Below are 16925 nucleotides of genomic sequence, written 5' to 3' on the forward strand. Positions count from 1 at the left end.
GCTTCCAACTTCTGAACGTAGTAGAGCCCATGCCATTGTCTACAAGCCTTTAGTTGGGCTCATCTGTTGTTGTTGTTGTTGTTTTTTTCTGTGTAAAGTACTTGCATTTATTTTGTTTGGTTTATTCCTAGTATTTTATGTTTCTGGGTGCTTTTGAAAATGACCTTTTTCTAAAAGTCACTGTTTATCATTTGCTTCTATGTAGAAATAGAACTAATTGATATTTTTCATGTATTGACCACATAAATACAGCAAAACAATGACTTCACTTCTTAATTCTAATAGTTCTTGTGAGCATTCTGTATATATAATCATGGTATCTGTAAATAAGGGCATAATTTTTCCTTTTCAATCTTTATATATTTTATTTCCCTTTCTTGCCTTTTTTCACTGGATGGAATCTCCAACATAAAAAAAAAAAAAAGGAATCTCCAACATAACACTGCATAAAAATTGTGATGGATGTGTCCTTACCTCACTTCTGATCTCAGATCTGCAACTTTCAATTTTTTACCAATAAGCATGATTTTACCAATAAGAATTTCTATAAAATTCTATGGCTATTTTTTTTTTTTTATTGAATTAAGGAAGCTTTCTTCTTAGTTTTCTAAGAGTTTTGTTTGCAGCCAAGGTGGCTCAGCGGTTTAGCACTGCCTTTGGCCCAGGGCATGATCCTGGAGACCCAGGATCGAGTCCCACGTCAGGCTCCCTGCATGGAGCCTGCTTCTCCCTCTGCCTGTGTCTGCCTCTCTCTCTCTCTCTGTGTCTCTCATGAATAAATAAATAAAATCTTTAAAAAAAATCATGAACAGGGAGCATGATTGGTTAATTGTCCAATTTCATTTCAGCTCAGGTCATGATCTCAGGGTCCTGGGATCAAGCCCAGCAGCCATAGGGCTCTGTGCTCAGCCGGGAGTCTGCGTGAGGATTCTCTCTCTCTCTCTCCCTCTGTACCTTCCCCTGTTCACATGTCTCTCTCTCTCTCTCAAATAAATAAATAAATCTTTAAAAAAAATCGTGAACAAATGTTGAATTTTAACAAAATATTTTTCTCCATTTTTAAAATTATCAGTTATTTTTCTTCTTTACTTCTTTAATGTTGACACGTATGTTGAATGATTTTTAGTAGTTAAACCAATCTTGCTGCTCTGGCATAAGCCCAGCTTGGTTGGGATGTATTATACTTTTTGGGCCTTGCTAGATTCAATTTGATAATATTTGTTTGAGAACCTCTTTGAGAACCTCACATATGTGATTATGAAAGGCATTGGCTGGTCACTCTCCTCTCCTCTCCTCTCTTGTAATAGTCTTGGTACACTTTCCCTGGCCTTGGTACTACTAGCAGTACCAAGCCTGCTAGTAGTACCCTGCTATCTTTTGCTGACAGAGGCTGCTCTCCTCCTTATTAGCCACTTCTGCCCCCATTTGGGCCAAGGGAAAATAATGTTAGACCACAGGGCAATCATCTTGGATATGCAGCTTTTTACCATTGCCATAATTTTGCTGATCAGAAGGTTGTCCTGAGTGTGTCGCCTGTAGCTGGAAAAGGGCTAGTGTTTCCTGCTCTTTTTGTTCCAGGATGAATTATTTAAACCTTCGAGGTAGCATTTAGGAATATGGAAACGATACATCAGCCATCTGCAACCTAGGTGATTACCGGAAACAACCTGACCACCTCTTCTTGTAATAGACCCTGAAGCAGGGGCCTAGATGAACATCCCAGGATGTGAAAATGCGTCCCAAAGGTTAGCTGGTCTTTTCTAGACACCTGGTTAGTTTTCTCACCCTTACAATACAGAATAAAATGGGATTTATTATTCTAGCTACTGCTAAGGCAGAGCAAACCAAGCTCATGACAGAGAGAAAAGATATAACAACCAAAATTTATTAAATGCAAAGGAAGATTCCCAACTGTGTGCTTTCAAAGGGAAATTTAAAAAGAAAATGAAAGAGCAACTAGTTATGCTAAGATAGCAATAATAGTTTTAAACAGTGATATCCTTCAGCTGTCACATTGGTTCATCCCTACCAAGAGCTGGCAGCCTTTGTTTGGTTGGTGCCACTCCTCAATCAGCAGGCACATATTTTGAACATTACCCTTGGTTATGTTATGGTTTCTGTGTCCATTATGTGAAAAGAATCTTAGAAAAAGATAGACCTGTTTAGGCAGACTTGTATATACAAGCAGACATTCATTTATTGTTCATCAATATTTGCTAAGTGTCTTACTAATGAACTCAGAACAACTGGAGTTTCATTTCCCACAGTGACTTTTCCTTCTTTTCTTAGAAGAGGAGAACAAGAAAAATATATTATCTGAACCTTTTGGGTTTTGCTCCCACCTCTCGGTTATGTCTTCTATTAGTTTCTGGTGGTCCAGCTGGACTGGTCTACTTGGTAGCTCACAAATCTGCCTGAACATTTACTTTCTTTGTGCCTTTGCCCATGCCCGAGTTCAAGAGGCTCCCATGCTCCCCCATGTAACATGGTACTTGATGTGAGAAACAAAGGCAAAAGAAAAACTAAATTTGCTTACTACCCACAGCCCACTGACAAGTCCTTGAAACAGGCAGAGTGACATTCCTCTAAGGACTCTGTTGCCTTGATGTTAATACTCTGCTAAGGGCAAAAGGCAATCTTAGCCCAACCCCCAGGATACTGTAAGTCTACTTTATTTTTTTTTTGAGATTTTATTTATTTATTCATGAGACACAAAGAGAGGGAGGCAGAGGCAGAATGAGATGCAGGGCTTGATCCCAGCACCCTGTGATCACGACCTGAGCTGAAGGTGGATGCTCAACCACTGAGCCACCCAGGCACCCTTGTATATCTACTTTTTTTAACTTACAAAGATTCCTTTGGAAACTTCCTTTATCTCTAATCCCCAAAATATATGTTGGCTATCATCCCCCAAGCATATGACCCACCAATATATATCTGAAGGATCTCATGCCTGTGGTTTTATCAGACAGTAATAAATGACCTTTTCTCAATAATGGCTAGCCCCCTCAAGGTCCTGGAAGCCTTGCTTCCAAAATTCCTTAGAGATTTAGGCTATCCCTAACCCCCTCCCAACCTAAAAGTCTATAATGGGTCGCTCCTCATGACCCCAATGCAGCTCTTTCTGCCCACAAGTCCTCTCCCTGTGCTTCAGTGAAATCATCTTTTTTGCACCAAAGACTACCCAAGAATTTTTTCTTGGCCTTTGGCTCTAAATCCTAACATCTTTTCTACATCAGTACTTATACTTAAAACCCAGTTCCGATCCTATCTCCTCTTGAAGATTTCCCTAGGGCGCTGACCAAAATTAGTACTCTCTCTCTTAGTCATCTAGTACTGGTTAGCTGTCCTACTAACCAGGGATAGTTTGTTGTTTGGGAATATTTTAATTCATTATGTAATTGTAATTGTGGTTATTTTCCATGAGCATATGTCCTACTAGTCAGTGATAGTTTGTTGTTTGGGAATATTTTAATTTACTACGTAATTGTATCTACAGTTATTTTCCATGTGCATATGTGACTTGCCCATTTTAAAGTGCAAATTCATTGAAATTTAAAATTATAACAATTGACCCCAATGTGCAGCAAGGCAGCTGGCTACAGTAGATAGACTGTTGTCCCCAGCTGGTGAGAGACATTTAGGTACGTACAGTACATTCTCTGGCTCAGAGTTCAGCCTGCAGGACTCCAGGGGCCTATAGAGTTCAATTCAGTTAAGATCAGATGCCTTAATTTCTACGTTTTCTTCTCCAAACCTGGGAAGACTGTAGGTATGGGGAAGGAAAAAAAAACTTGAAAAATCTTCCAACATCAGGTACTCCTTAGGGTGGTACCATGGAAGGGGAAAGAAAAGAGAAAGGGGGGCAGAGGTATCACTAAAAAAGGAATGGCAGTGATACAGGAGAGCTTGGTTCTTGTCTCACGGAGTCGAGGAATGAATCTGGAGGACACAGGAGAGTGAGTAAAAGGACAGAAGTTTATTAAGCAAAGATACAGAGAAAGCTCTCAGAAGTGAGAGGGGTCCCCACAGGGCTGCCACTGCGGGCTTGTAGGGTTGGTCTTTTATGGAGAGCCTAATCAGGGAACCTAAGTCCTTTTAACATCTCCATTGATATCACCATTGAGTAAGGCCTAGTGATCACGTCTTTAATGGCTTACTTCCTCTTCAGGGTCTGGTAATTCTTTGTTGGTCACAAGTAGCTGTTATAACAAGACCCCACCTCTGGCACCTGGCACAGGATGGTCTGGTTTGCTTATCTCTGGTTTACTTTCATCTCCACATTTTTTGGGGATTTATGATATGATAATGTGGCCCCCTGCTAGCCCTGCCTAGCCCCACTTGTCCCTAACTCGGGAGCATGCCTCCGTCATAACCTTGCCAAACCTTCTTGATTTTGTGGCATAAAAGATGAAATACTTAATAACAAAATTTATAAAACTTATTTGAATTATCAAGTGCTTTGGCAACACAGCTGTGGCAGGCAGAATGATGTTCCCTCAAGGACGTCCAGGCCCTAAACTCCGGGACCTGTGCGTATGTAATCTTCCGTTGCACAACAGACTTTGTAGATGTGGTTAAGGATCTTAAAATGGGGGAGATTATCCTGGATTATCCAGTTGAATGCAATGCAATCCCAAGAACTTTTGCAAGTGAGACCAGGAGCATCAGAGTCAGAGAAAGATACGTGGCTGGTTTTAAACATGGAGAAAGGGGCCAAGAACCAAGAAATGCAGGCAGCCTCTAGAAAGGACAGAAAAGGCAAGAGAACAGATTCCTAACCCACAGAACCGTAGGAAAACAGATGTGTATTTTTTTAAGCAACCAGATTCAAGGTAATTTGTTACAGCAGCCACCGGAAACCAATACAGCAACAAATGCAATATATCCAGCATTTCGTGGGAAGACCTAAGTGGGCTGCTCAGTCAGCGGGGGATCTCAAGGGAAGGGTTCCCTGTACCGACTGAATAAATAAGCAGGAATTTCCAGGTAAGAAGGAGGAGGAGAAAGGACATTCTAGTCTGTGGGGTGAGGATGTGCTCGTGTGGGGAAGTAGAGCAAAAAAAAAAAGACTATAAAGTGAGAAACAAGAGAGGGCTTGTTTGGGACAGTACACAAGCCATGTCCCCTTATTTGCAAATGAAGTGGTGTTGTGGCAAGAGAGGAAGCAGGAGGGTTGGAAGAAGAGGAATTCTCTGCCCTGGGGTGGGGGCTTAGGCTTTCAACCGGAGGTCAGTGTTTTAATGAATGGTAGCGGCCTAGGCGGTGATGGTGATGGTCATGGTCATGGTCATGGTGATGGTCATGGTCCTGGTGATGGTGATGGTGTGTGTGTGTCTGTGTGTGTGTGCGCGCGCGTTGGTGGAGGGGGGAGCTGAAATGAAATCGCAAGATTTGCCTTTGAAAATATACATCACACGCAATTTCCTCTTAGCAGGTAACTCCCAAATGGAACCCAACAGCAATGATGTCAAATGTGAGGCCCACGTGAGCGCTGCGAGTGAGCAGCTCGGGGCCCTGGACTTACGGTCAGATCCAAGGCTAGTGCGCCCCAAGGCCTGAGGCCGCCCCTGCTACTTTGTCTTTGCCCCGAAATCTTTCCTTTATACTGAACCCCCTACACAGGGTCATAGTGTCTATTCAATGAGGCTGCCGAGGGCCATTTGCGGTGCTTTCCTCCCTTCAACCCAAGACATTCCAAAAAAATTCACGATATTAAAATACCAATACTTTTTTTAAAAAATGTGGGTAATATAGGTAAAATGTGAAGTAAGGCAGTTTCAGAAAATACCGTCATTTAAAATGATTTATGTAGGGGCTCCCGGGTGGCTCAGCGGTTGAGTGTCTGCCTTCGGCTCAGGGCGTGACCCCGGGGTTCCAGGATTGAGTCCTGCCTGGGGCTCCCCGCATGGGGCCTGCTTCTCCCTCTGCCAGTGTCTCTGTTTCTCTCATGAATAAATAAATAAGATCTTAAAATGATTTACGTATATTCTGACATAAAAATGGCAATCAAATGCTACAGCTATAAGAGAAATTCATGAACATTGATCTAGCTCCCTTTCAATTTCCACCGTTTAAGACGTATCACTGGAGTTTTAAATTTAAGGATGCTTTATGGATTTTCCTGAGCAGCACTATGTAAATTAGAAATACTTTATAGTTCCATATTTTCTTTAATCCTGAGTGATTCCCCGTTCTCCTCCCAAGAAAAGTCATTAAAATTATTTAGGTAATGGTGCATTTGCAGAACTATGAAACACAGTCAACGCTTGGTAGTGGTTAGGACCATTAGTTTTATTAAATCCTCTCTCTTCCTCCAGGAAAGTGCACAGAATTTGCACCTGCCCCTCTGATCTGGTCAGTTTCTCCCGGATGTGGTGGGACTTAAACGCAAAATGGGAAAAACACCTAAGTATTATTATTTTTAGTAACTTTGTCCAAAATGCTTAAAAAGTAGAAAAGCTTTTCACTCTGTGGTGCTGAATTACTCACTGGGCTGTGGATCCCATGTGTACCTGGCAAAACTGGGACTAATGGGGCAGATTTCCCTCTCCAAGGAAGGTTAAGGCCAGAAAGGGGGGGGCACCCACAGAACCCAGGGCGGCTCCCAGATTCCAGCTCAGGAGGAGGAAGTGGAGGGTCTAAGGGAGCAGCTCAGGGGCCAGCTTCCAAACGCGAACCCATCAACCCCCGGCCCCATAACAAACAGTCAACAGCCGGATTTCTTCAGTGTTTAAAGTAATTATAAACACCCCTGGCTACTGGGAGCCGGAGGGGTCTATGAATATATCCGTATCTATTAATAGAACCTCCAGGATTAGTTAAGCAAAATCTACCTAAAGAAACATCAACTTTCACTTCTCCAGCTGGGTCTCCATCTACCGCTTCATGTGCTAGGAGAACAAACAACAGACCCAACAACGTTTCTTTGGTCTTTCTTTCGGGGGACAGGGGGGCCTGGAAACCCCTCCTCATGGTTTTCCCAGGAAGATTCAGAATCCCCTCGGATACCAGGGGATTGGGCTGCAGTTTTCTGGGTCCGGTAAACGGAGACAGGCGGAGTCCATAATGAGGGTTTGCCCCGCAGCCCCTAAATGTCTATGAATTTTCAAAGGGACCCGGGAGCCCAGCCGAAGGGCCCAGGAGTCCGGGCTGGGACCGCCCGAACCTCACGGCCGGCGGCTGGCGTCACCGCGGTGCGCTCCGGGCGGGGGTGGGCGTCCACGCGGAGGGGGTGGGGGGGGCGGGGGCGGAGGCGGGGGACCGCGACCGGCCACAGATCCCCTGACCCACAGGCTCCAATGATGGAGGTAGATGCCCTCCCCCCGCCTGAGGTCACAGGGGCCGGGGGGCGCGGGGGCGCGAGGGGCGCGGGGGATGCGCGGGAGGTCACAGGGGCGCGGGGCTGCGGGGGCGCGGGGGGCGCGGGGGGGCCTCCGCTCCCTGCGCTTCCGCGTCAGTCTGCCATCGCCCCCAACTAAAGTTTTCCGCGGAACAAGGAAGCCCCGAGGCGATGAGCGGCGCCGGCAGAGCCCTCCTCGGAAGCAGCCGCGGCGCAGGGTTGGGGCCCCGGAGGGGGCGGCTGCAGGCGGTGCACGGGGGGAGGAGGGGGGCCCGGAGCTGGGGGGAGCCGGAGGGGGTGCAGGGGTGCGCGGGTGGGGGGTCCCGGAACGGGCGGGGCGCAGGGCGGGGCTGCCCCGGAGCGCGGGTTCCCCCCCCACCCGCCTCCCGGCGCCGACCTCTGCCCGGGGCGCAGCCTACGGAGGCGGAGCCCGACCCGCCGGCGCGGGAGGCGGGACGGACGGCGAGGCCGGGAGCCCCCACGCTGCGAGGTAGGCGAGCCCGGCCCCCGCGACCTGGGCCCGCGGAGCCCCCGGGCAGGCGCAGCCGGAGCGCAGCCGCGGGCGGTCGGCGGGGGGGGGGGGGGGGCGCCTGCCCGGGTCCGCGCCCCCGCCCTGGGGGAGGAGCCCACCCTCCCGGGAAACGACCACCTCCCTCCGCCCCGGGCGCGTCTGGCTTCTTATTTAGGCTGATGTTTGGCGGTGCCTTTGCGGCGGGGGTCCCCGGGGGGGGGGGGGAGGGTGTCCCCCGAGGTCCCCGAGGTCGAGGGGTCGGGACACCTGCGTCGTCCTCCTGTGGCGCCGTGACAGGTCCCTAGGCCCGCGGCTTTGAAGAGCACAGAGGGGTGAACACGGGTGGTCGTCTTCCCCTTATTCTTTCCTGCCGGCCCTCGGGCTGCAGGTGTCCCTGGGCCACAGGTGCCCTCGGGCCGCAGGTGCAGGTGCCCCTGGGCCGCAGGTGCCCTCGGGCCGCAGGTGCAGGTGCCCCTGGGCCGCAGGTGCCCTCGGGCCGCAGGTGCACGAAGCAGCAGGACGGCCCTCAGGGCGACCGCTGTCCACCGTCCTGGGGATGGGAAAGCTGCAAGTTACAGAGCTCATGGCAGGCGCGCAAGAGAGCCTTAGTGTCTTACATAGGACAGCCTAAGGACGGCTGTTAGGGACTGAAGACGTGGATGTGACTTTTAAACCCTTCAATAGACGGGGGAATATATATATGTAATGTATAAAAATATATAAACATGTGAAAATATATGATATATAAGTATATAATGCATATAAAGTATATAATATGTAAATGTATGAAATATATAAAATATACAATATATACATATATAATATATAAAACATGTTTATATTACAGATTGTATTAAAATTTTGATGTATAAATATATATCATATATATATATCATATATATATATATATATAAAATAAGGATCAGAAGAAGCAGTTAGACCCAAACATAACTGAGCTCCATTATATCATAGTTGTTTTACTTTAGGAATCCAAACTTTCTTTACTATCTTCTAGTAAAGACTACATGAAGCATCAAGGGAAATTATTCTACATTTGCAATAAGAAAAAGAGAATCTGCCCTTTTGATTTTACCTAATGCTATTAAATATTCAGTTCTGGAGAAGTCTGGTTTTTCAGAAATGTGATCTGAGCCAGAGTCTCAGGTACCCTGGCAGACACAACAGGCGCTGCTGTTTCCTGTTACCGGCCTGCTTCCCCCCACACTCCCGCCCAACACTGATTGTTTTAGAGTGAAGGCTTCTGACACAGAGGAATTTGTGCCTAAGGCAGGGTATACCCTTGTGGCTCCTCAGCTATTTACAGAAAGAATGAAAACAGTTTACACTTCCTGCAAATTTCTTAAGGTTCCTATCTTTGTGACTTGCTGAATAAATTTGGTAACTAAAGCTGCACTAAAATTTTGAGATAAATACGCTATTTCAGTTATATCATTCACCTTTATTACTTTGTGAATGGTTAACAGGCATGTTATTTGTTAGCTGATTGATTTACAGTGTGCTGGACAGTGGGGTTGTAATCCAAATTCTGGCTGAGGCTGAAAAATTAGGTGTATATTTATTTGTTTGGGATCGTGACTGAAAACAAAGAACTGAAGGTTTGGAAAGGAGTTAAAAAGTCATGGTTTCAAATCTCTTGAACTGAGATATTTATATCAAAATTATAGGCCATTTATCAATAGAAAATAAATTCATATTGGCCAAATGTTACTATCAACTTAACAAGGTGTTTGAGTGAATTTGCATTTTACTAAGCATGAAAACAGCCATCTACACGGGTTTGGAAAACAAAAACATGAATGTGTACGCGTTCAGTTTTAGAATCTGTCTGTTGTATGTGTGGATTTGTGAGCCCGTTCATGCATTGGTTGAACACCTGTTGGGCAGGGCACTTTGTTCTGAGTTCAAATCAGGTAAGAAGGGGTGGATACAGCTTTGTGTAACTAAGTCACATTCCTGTCCTCATGGAATTTGCACAATGCTGGAGTTCTCCAGAACACCTTGGGATCCTAGATAAGAACCATATCAGTGATCATCTATCAGTTTTGACAGTGACTGGAACTAGATTATCTTCAAATTTAAATAGTCAACTCTAAAAATTATAAGGGACCTTATATATTATTCAGGTCGGTGTTTTTCTCCTTTGTTTAGATTGGGAAACAATTTAGGAATCACATGTTCTGAGTTTAATATTATGAAAAATTGAGATGTTAAGCCCAAAAGAACTAAATATCAATTTCATGCAAATTAAATACAAACTAAACTTGTAGTAGTAGAAGCCAATAATTTAGCATATAAATCAATGAATGAAAATTTTCAAAATGAGAATTTTCTATCCATCACATTATTTTTTCCTGTGAATTAGAAAAATATGACTACAATTATACTCTACCCCAGAGGAAAAGACTTACTTTATTCAAGGCATTCTTGCTTTTTTTGTTGTTGTCATTGTGACTGTTTTTTTTTTAAAACACCTTTATTGGAGGTGTAGTTTACACACCCTAAAATATATCCAAGTGTATATTCAATGATTTTTAGTAAATCTATGGGATTGTGCAACCATCATGACAATCCAATTTTAGAGCATTCTCAGCATCCACAAAAGATTCCACCTTCCTGGGGATCCCTGGGTGGCTCAGCAGTTAAACGCCTGCCTTTGGCCCAGGGTGCGATCCTGGAGTCCCGGGATCGAATCCCACGTCGGGCTCCCTCATGGAGTCTGCTTCTCCCTCCTCCTGTGTCTCTGCCTCTTTCTGTCTCTCTCTCTCTCTATCATAAATAAATAAATAAACAAATCTTTAAAAAAAATGTTCCACCTTCCTATTTGTTACAACTTTCCTCAACCCCACCCCCAGACAACCATTAATCTACTGTCTCTCTGTTTAGATTCACTTTCTGGACATTTCACACAAATGGGGTCATATCAATAGATATGGTCGTTAGCATCAATAGATGGTCTTTAGCATCTGGCTTCCTTCACCTAGAACAGTGTTTCTGAGGTTCATGCAGGGTGTAGCATGTATCAGTAGTTGGTTCCTTATTATTGCTACTATTTCATGCCATTGTAAGGCTGGTCCACGTTTTGTTCACCAGCTAGTAGAGTTTTCTGCATTTACATTTAAGTGGTAAGACAGATATTTTGGTCCACCTTCCATGGTAGCATAATTTGAAAATAATTGATAGGAGCCAACCTCTTATTTGTATCATGAAAAATATATTTCTGTATGGATTACTGCTATTTTCTGTGATATTCCTTTGATATTCCCATGAGAATTGTAAATAGTAGACCCTGTGCAAGTAGCAGAAAGCATCAATCATTTGGGATTCTAGGTTGGACTTGGAAGATGTTTCACTCTTGACATTAACATGTGTGAAAAGACTTCACCTCTTTGCTACATTTTCTTCACAAAGGATGCATTTAGAGTGGGTGAATTTTGATGATTGACCTAACAGCGATAACTGAAGTACTCTCAAAAATACGAGTGCATCCTGGGGTGCCTGGGTGGCTCAGCGGTTGAGCATCTGCCTTTGGCCCAGGGCGTGACCCCGGAGTCCCGGGATCGAGTCCCACATTGGGCTTCCTGTGAGGAGCCTGCTTCTGCCTCTGCCTGTGTCTCTGCCTCTCTCTCTCTCTCTCTCTCTGTGTCTCTCATGATTAAATAAATAAATAAAACCTTTAAAATAAAATGAGTGCTTCCTAATAACATTTTAGTGGCACACTTAACATAAAGCATGAGTCATCTATAGCCTCAAGCCTTAAAAAGTTGAAGGGAGTGCAAGTGGATTTATAAGCTTTTAGTTTTGTTATTCTGTGGTTTCTATGATTGTGCTAAAGAATGAAAACAGATACAACTGTTAATTTACTAAATCAGGCACTAGTTTGAGCTCTTAGAGCAGAGAAAATCTAAAACAGAACAAAATCCCACTTCTTTTTTCTCTGGGACCTTTTTAAGGACCTAGATCAAAATTATAGCTCACCAGCCAGTGGTGGTGGTTTTCTGTGTGTTGTCCAGAGAACAGACCAAATCAGAACTAACACTGAAAAGCATTTACCTTTTTGAATTACCTTTCCTAGGAATCAAGAACATTGACCAGCAGTTCTGGTAGAGCTGTTCCCTTGCACACCTCCATTCACCTTGCTTTGTGCCAACTACTACAGCAAATGTATTCTTAGAAGGTTATGCTTGACAACTTCTGCTGAAAGATCCTCTTAGAAGGATTTCTCCGGTTGAGTAGAAACCCTTCTAGAAAAAGGTTCTGTGAAACTAAAGAGAAGACAATATGTCTCTTCATGCCTGTGCATTACTACTGAAATTACACTTTCCTATTGGGGGAAAAAAGATCATTAATAGAACTTAAAGATCTATTTTATGGACAACTTAGAATGCAAAGGACTTTATTTTTAAAATTATAAATTTTGAAAACAAGATAGTCTAGATTAAATAACATAGTTTTCCATGGCTGCATGTGTTCATTTGGAACTGTTTTTTCTGCTTGAACTATCAGAACAACCTGCTAAAATCCCTGGGTGGGAACACTGCTTTTGATGCTCCATGATGGGATGAATTAATCAGACTCTACTGGTAATGCCTTTTTTTTTTTTTTTTAAACTTGGTAAAGGCTTAAGAAAATCTCTGGAATGGGTGTGTTTTTCTAGACTTCCACTGACCATGTCATTCTAAATGTGTCCTAAGAGTCATATATCATTTACAGGACTCTCCTCATCCTTCCCACTTTCATATGCTCTGAAATTGGCGGGGACGAGCTGCCTCAGTTGTGTCTGTTCACCTGCAAGAGGGAGGCTTGATCAGCGTTGAGCTGTGAGTGTCTGTGAGTTATTTTGATGAGCTCACTCACTCATGGCTCCTGATGATGTCATCTGCTCTAAGGAACTAGATTTTACCCAGAACCAGAAGCTGCCTCTCACTCTGGTATCTTTCTGTGAGCCCCCAGATTTGGGGAACATGCTGCACCGCCTGTGCGTCAATCTGACGTCTTCCTGGGGTGGGAGGGCCTGGCTGCCAGTGGTGGCCTTCCTGGACAGACTTTGAAGTCACTAACCCAATAGTCTACATGCAAATGGGCCACTGTGAAGAGTAGAAACAAGTTATGCATCTAGAAAACGATTAAGAAGCGGTTGGGTAGATGAGATGAGGGTTCAAGGCTCATGAGTTAGACTTAAATCTTGTCGTGGCAAATATTCTTACTTCTTATAGGCTTCTATAGATTTCCTCCTACTTTTCCACATTAGCGAATAATAAGTATGGGTAACTTCTTAGGATGTAGGATGTTTAAGATTTCCCTGGGCCTCCTCTGTCACCATATGGAATGTCAGGCTTCACTGGCTACTCTTGTGGCAACAGTGGTTCTACTTTGCCTTTTAACAATCCTGATTCCATCACTGTTTTGTTTTGTTTGCCATTTATATTGTTTTGGGGTCACTAATTTGAACAAAGGGAAACAAATCCGGCTAATTGTGACTTCCAGTTAGCTCTGATAAAATCAGTGAAGGTCCTTGGCTTTTAAGGTCTCAGTTGTACTTTGCTTTCTCTAAGCTGTTGTTGCATTATTATTTTTTTTCAAATAAAAGTTTATGAGCTCACCTTTTTTAGTAGAGTTCTGTAAGTTTTGACAAATGGTTTCAGTCACAGAACCATCATCACCTTCAAGATACAGAACAGTTATGGGGTGCCCGGGTGGCTCAGCCAGTTAAGTGTCTGACTTTGGCTCAGGTCATGATCTCGAGGTCCTGGGATCGAGCCCCACCTCAGGCTCCCTGCTCAGTGGGGAGTCTGCTTCTCCCTCTCCCTCTGCCTCCTCCCCCCTACTCTGCTCATGGTCTCACTCTCCTTCTCAAATACATAAAATCTTTTTAAAAAAAAGATATAGAACAGTTATGTTATTCTGTTCCCCACCAGAATTCCCCTGTGTCCCCTTTGTAGTCAATCCCCCCCACTCTCAATCCCTAGTTAACCACTGATCTGTTTTCTGTGACCGTAATTTTGAATTTTCTAAATCTCATATAAATAGAACTAGAGTATGTAGGCTTTTGGATCTGGCTATTTTCTCTAAGGAAAATGCTTTGGAGATTCATCCACATTGTGTGCATCAGTACTTCATTCTTCTTATTGATGATTAGGATTCACCTATGGATGTATATTTGAATTTTCCCCAGTGTTTGGCAATTAGTAACATCTTGATGTATGGATCATAGACCTTCATTTCACTTGGGTAAATACCTAGAAGTGGGATTGCTGGTTGAACAGTGAGTGCTTAACTTTATAGGAAACTGCCTAAGAGTTGTCCAACGTGCCTGCCCATTTTGCATTCCCATCAGCAACAGACAGGAGCTCCAGCCACTCTGTATCCTCATTCATACTTACCTACTTACTGGAAATTTTTTATTTAAAAAAATATTTTATTTATTTACTCGTGAGACACACACACACACACACAGACAGAGACAGAGAGACAGAACAGACAGAGACTTAGGCAGAGGGAGACGCAATCTCAATGCAAGACTTGATCCCACGACACCGGGATCATGACCTGAGCCGAAGGCAGATGCTCCACCACTGAGATACCAGGTGGCCCCTGGATAATTTTTTAAATGAAGTAAATTATGTTGGAGCTAAAATATTCCAGGATGAGTTTAGGAAGCTAAAGATATTTCGTCTATTCCTGAACCTTTTACTCTTAAAATATTTTATAAAGTCACAAGAGATATTTTCTGAAAGGATACTTTCCTTTTAAATGTTACAAATGACTAAGATAAATGTCATTGACGTATGCTTTTTTTCATATGCTCTTCACTGCCAAGTCCTCAGTGGTTTTTGAGTTGACTGTTAACTGAGGTCAATACAGGAGGGATGGTCTGACTAGAAGGGTGGACAGTGAGGGGTCAGCTGAGCTGAGGCTTTGACACTTCCAAGCGATGTCCTATAAGCAGATGCCCGCTATGGGCCGTGGGTGTCAATATGATGATTTAATATTCTTTAAATGTGCATGACGGGTCAGATACTTCGTGAAGCACTTTTTGTGCACTGTACTGTTTAATCCTCGTATAACTCTGTGGTAAATTCAACAGTTGCATCTGAAATTTTCACTTGGGGAAGCTGAAGCCTAGGACGTTTGAAAACTGTTCAGAGGCCACCCAGCTAGCAGGAAGTAGCACAGCCTTATGCACAGCACCACCAAGTCCAAAGCCACCATTTTTAAGCCATGAGGCCACACTGCCTCTGTACAGGGAATAAATCTACTGGGACAAAAACATCTGCTCATGGTCCTAGAGGATGCACCAGGGAGCTCACAACAGGAGTTACTTGACGGTTACTCAGTGGTCTGACTACTAAACTAGCTCGGGCCCAAAAAATTAGGCTTAGAAATCTGTTCAGAATGCAGCAGAAGGCAAGGTGGTGAGCTGGAAAGACCCAGCAGACTCATGGCTTGACCTCCACGACCATCACTAACCAGCTGTTTTGCTTCATCTTGCTCAGCCTCCTTTCCTCATCTGTAAAGTGGGAATAGTTACACAAACCTTTTAGGGTGTGTGTGAGGATTATTAAAGGTAGCAAACCCTAGCCTGCATGTAGTAGGTGCTCAGCAGACTCTGGTCCCTTCTCCCCAGTGTTTCCCCAAAGTGGATGGGACTCACGTGATTTGCTCCTTTTTGCAGTTTAGTAGCCATACAGGGCACTGGGCGAAATCTTCAGCTGCTTTCAAAATTTCAAATTATGCCAATGAACTATGAAGATAGATTATTTCCTTACAAAGACACCAGGATTTAAGGCCAGTATATCTGGGCCACCTGGTATATCAGGTGGAGGTTAATTGATGAACTTGAAAACCTTGAGTCACTTTTCTGTGACTTGATTGCATTATACCTGTGTACATGAATGGACTTAGATAAAACTGTAGATATATAGATGGTAGGTATTGTTGTACAATACGTTGTCATGATTAGTTTTGACAAATTTTTTAAAAGATTTTATTTATTCATGAAAGACACAGAGAGAAAGAGGCAGAGACATAGGCAGAGGGAGAAGCAGGCTCCCTGTAGGGAGGCTGATGGGGGACTCTATCCCAGATCCCAGGATCACGCCCTGGGCCAAAGGCAGACACTCAACCGCTGAGTCACCCAGGCGTCCTTAATTTTGACAATTTATGGGAAATGATTCTTCAGTAAATGGCAGGGTGTTTATCAATCCCATTTATTTGTATTTTCCATGTGTGCCGATATTTCAATCTTTTTAAAAAACTGAGATAGCTTTTATTTCATATCTAAGAGTTTCTGTAGCATTGGCTATGATGTAAATATGTGTTTGTATATAAATGAGTATCACAAATGAATAAAATTAATTCTACTTTAAAAATCTTAGTTTATTACTTGAACCAAAGTTATTACTACTGGGGCTAAGGTTTACCATGCATGTCTTCTGATACAGTGTGCATCGTTTTCCAGTAAAATACACAGTCACCTGAGATTTAGCCAGCTGACACTGGATGTCACCATTGTGCTGTGTAATGTAGCTGCAGAACAGGTGTGCTGTTTAATATTCAAGACACGGTCAGTCTCTTCAAGAGTTTGGAGATATGTTAGTATTTTTCCCCTCATGTAACCTAATTTCCCTGATTCACTTTTCTTGCAACTTACTTTTGCAGCTTCTAACATCAAAGCTCTCTAGAAGAGTGACCAAGAATGATGACGAAACAATATTCAATATTGTCAGCTCAGAACTCAGAAACTGTGCTGAAACCCATCAGGGCTCTTGGTTGCAAACCTGTCAGTTAAGTTCATTGGCTCTGGATAACAAGTTGAAAAGGAACTTCCCGGTTTAGAAATGGGAGAATCCAGTGTGCTGGTCCCTCAGCCAAGAGCAGGCTATCACAGGAGGAGGAGAGGGTCCTGGCATTGCCACTGGTCACTAGATGTCACCACTGGTGTTCTTGCTCCCTGGACACAAGGCAGCATTCTGTGAGGGACTCTTTCCCTTCTCAGAATAATAATGAGGTTTTCATTGCCGCCAGATTCAACAAGCCCCAGGGCCAATCCCT

General features: G+C 43.8%; 1 protein-coding gene across 3 annotated transcripts in view; it reads left to right on the top strand.

Moving 5' to 3' along the window:
- Window positions 1-7266: 7266 nt before the first annotated feature.
- The window catches only part of LOC129514421 (coiled-coil domain-containing protein 68-like), a 50609-nt gene continuing 40950 nt past the window's right edge, over window positions 7267-16925 (top strand). For 2 of the 3 annotated variants that reach the window (XR_008665440.1, XM_055332970.1), the window contains exon 1: window positions 7267-7310. The gene's annotated coding sequence lies outside the window, so the exon portion shown is untranslated. Of the gene's footprint in view, window positions 7311-7792; window positions 7833-16925 lie in introns of those variants that run through there. The other variant, XM_055332971.1, reaches the window with a different exon arrangement.

Source organism: Nyctereutes procyonoides, unplaced genomic scaffold, assembly GCF_905146905.1.
Source record: "Nyctereutes procyonoides isolate TBG_1078 unplaced genomic scaffold, NYPRO_anot_genome, whole genome shotgun sequence".
In the NCBI taxonomy this organism is placed as follows: Eukaryota; Metazoa; Chordata; class Mammalia; order Carnivora; family Canidae; genus Nyctereutes; species Nyctereutes procyonoides.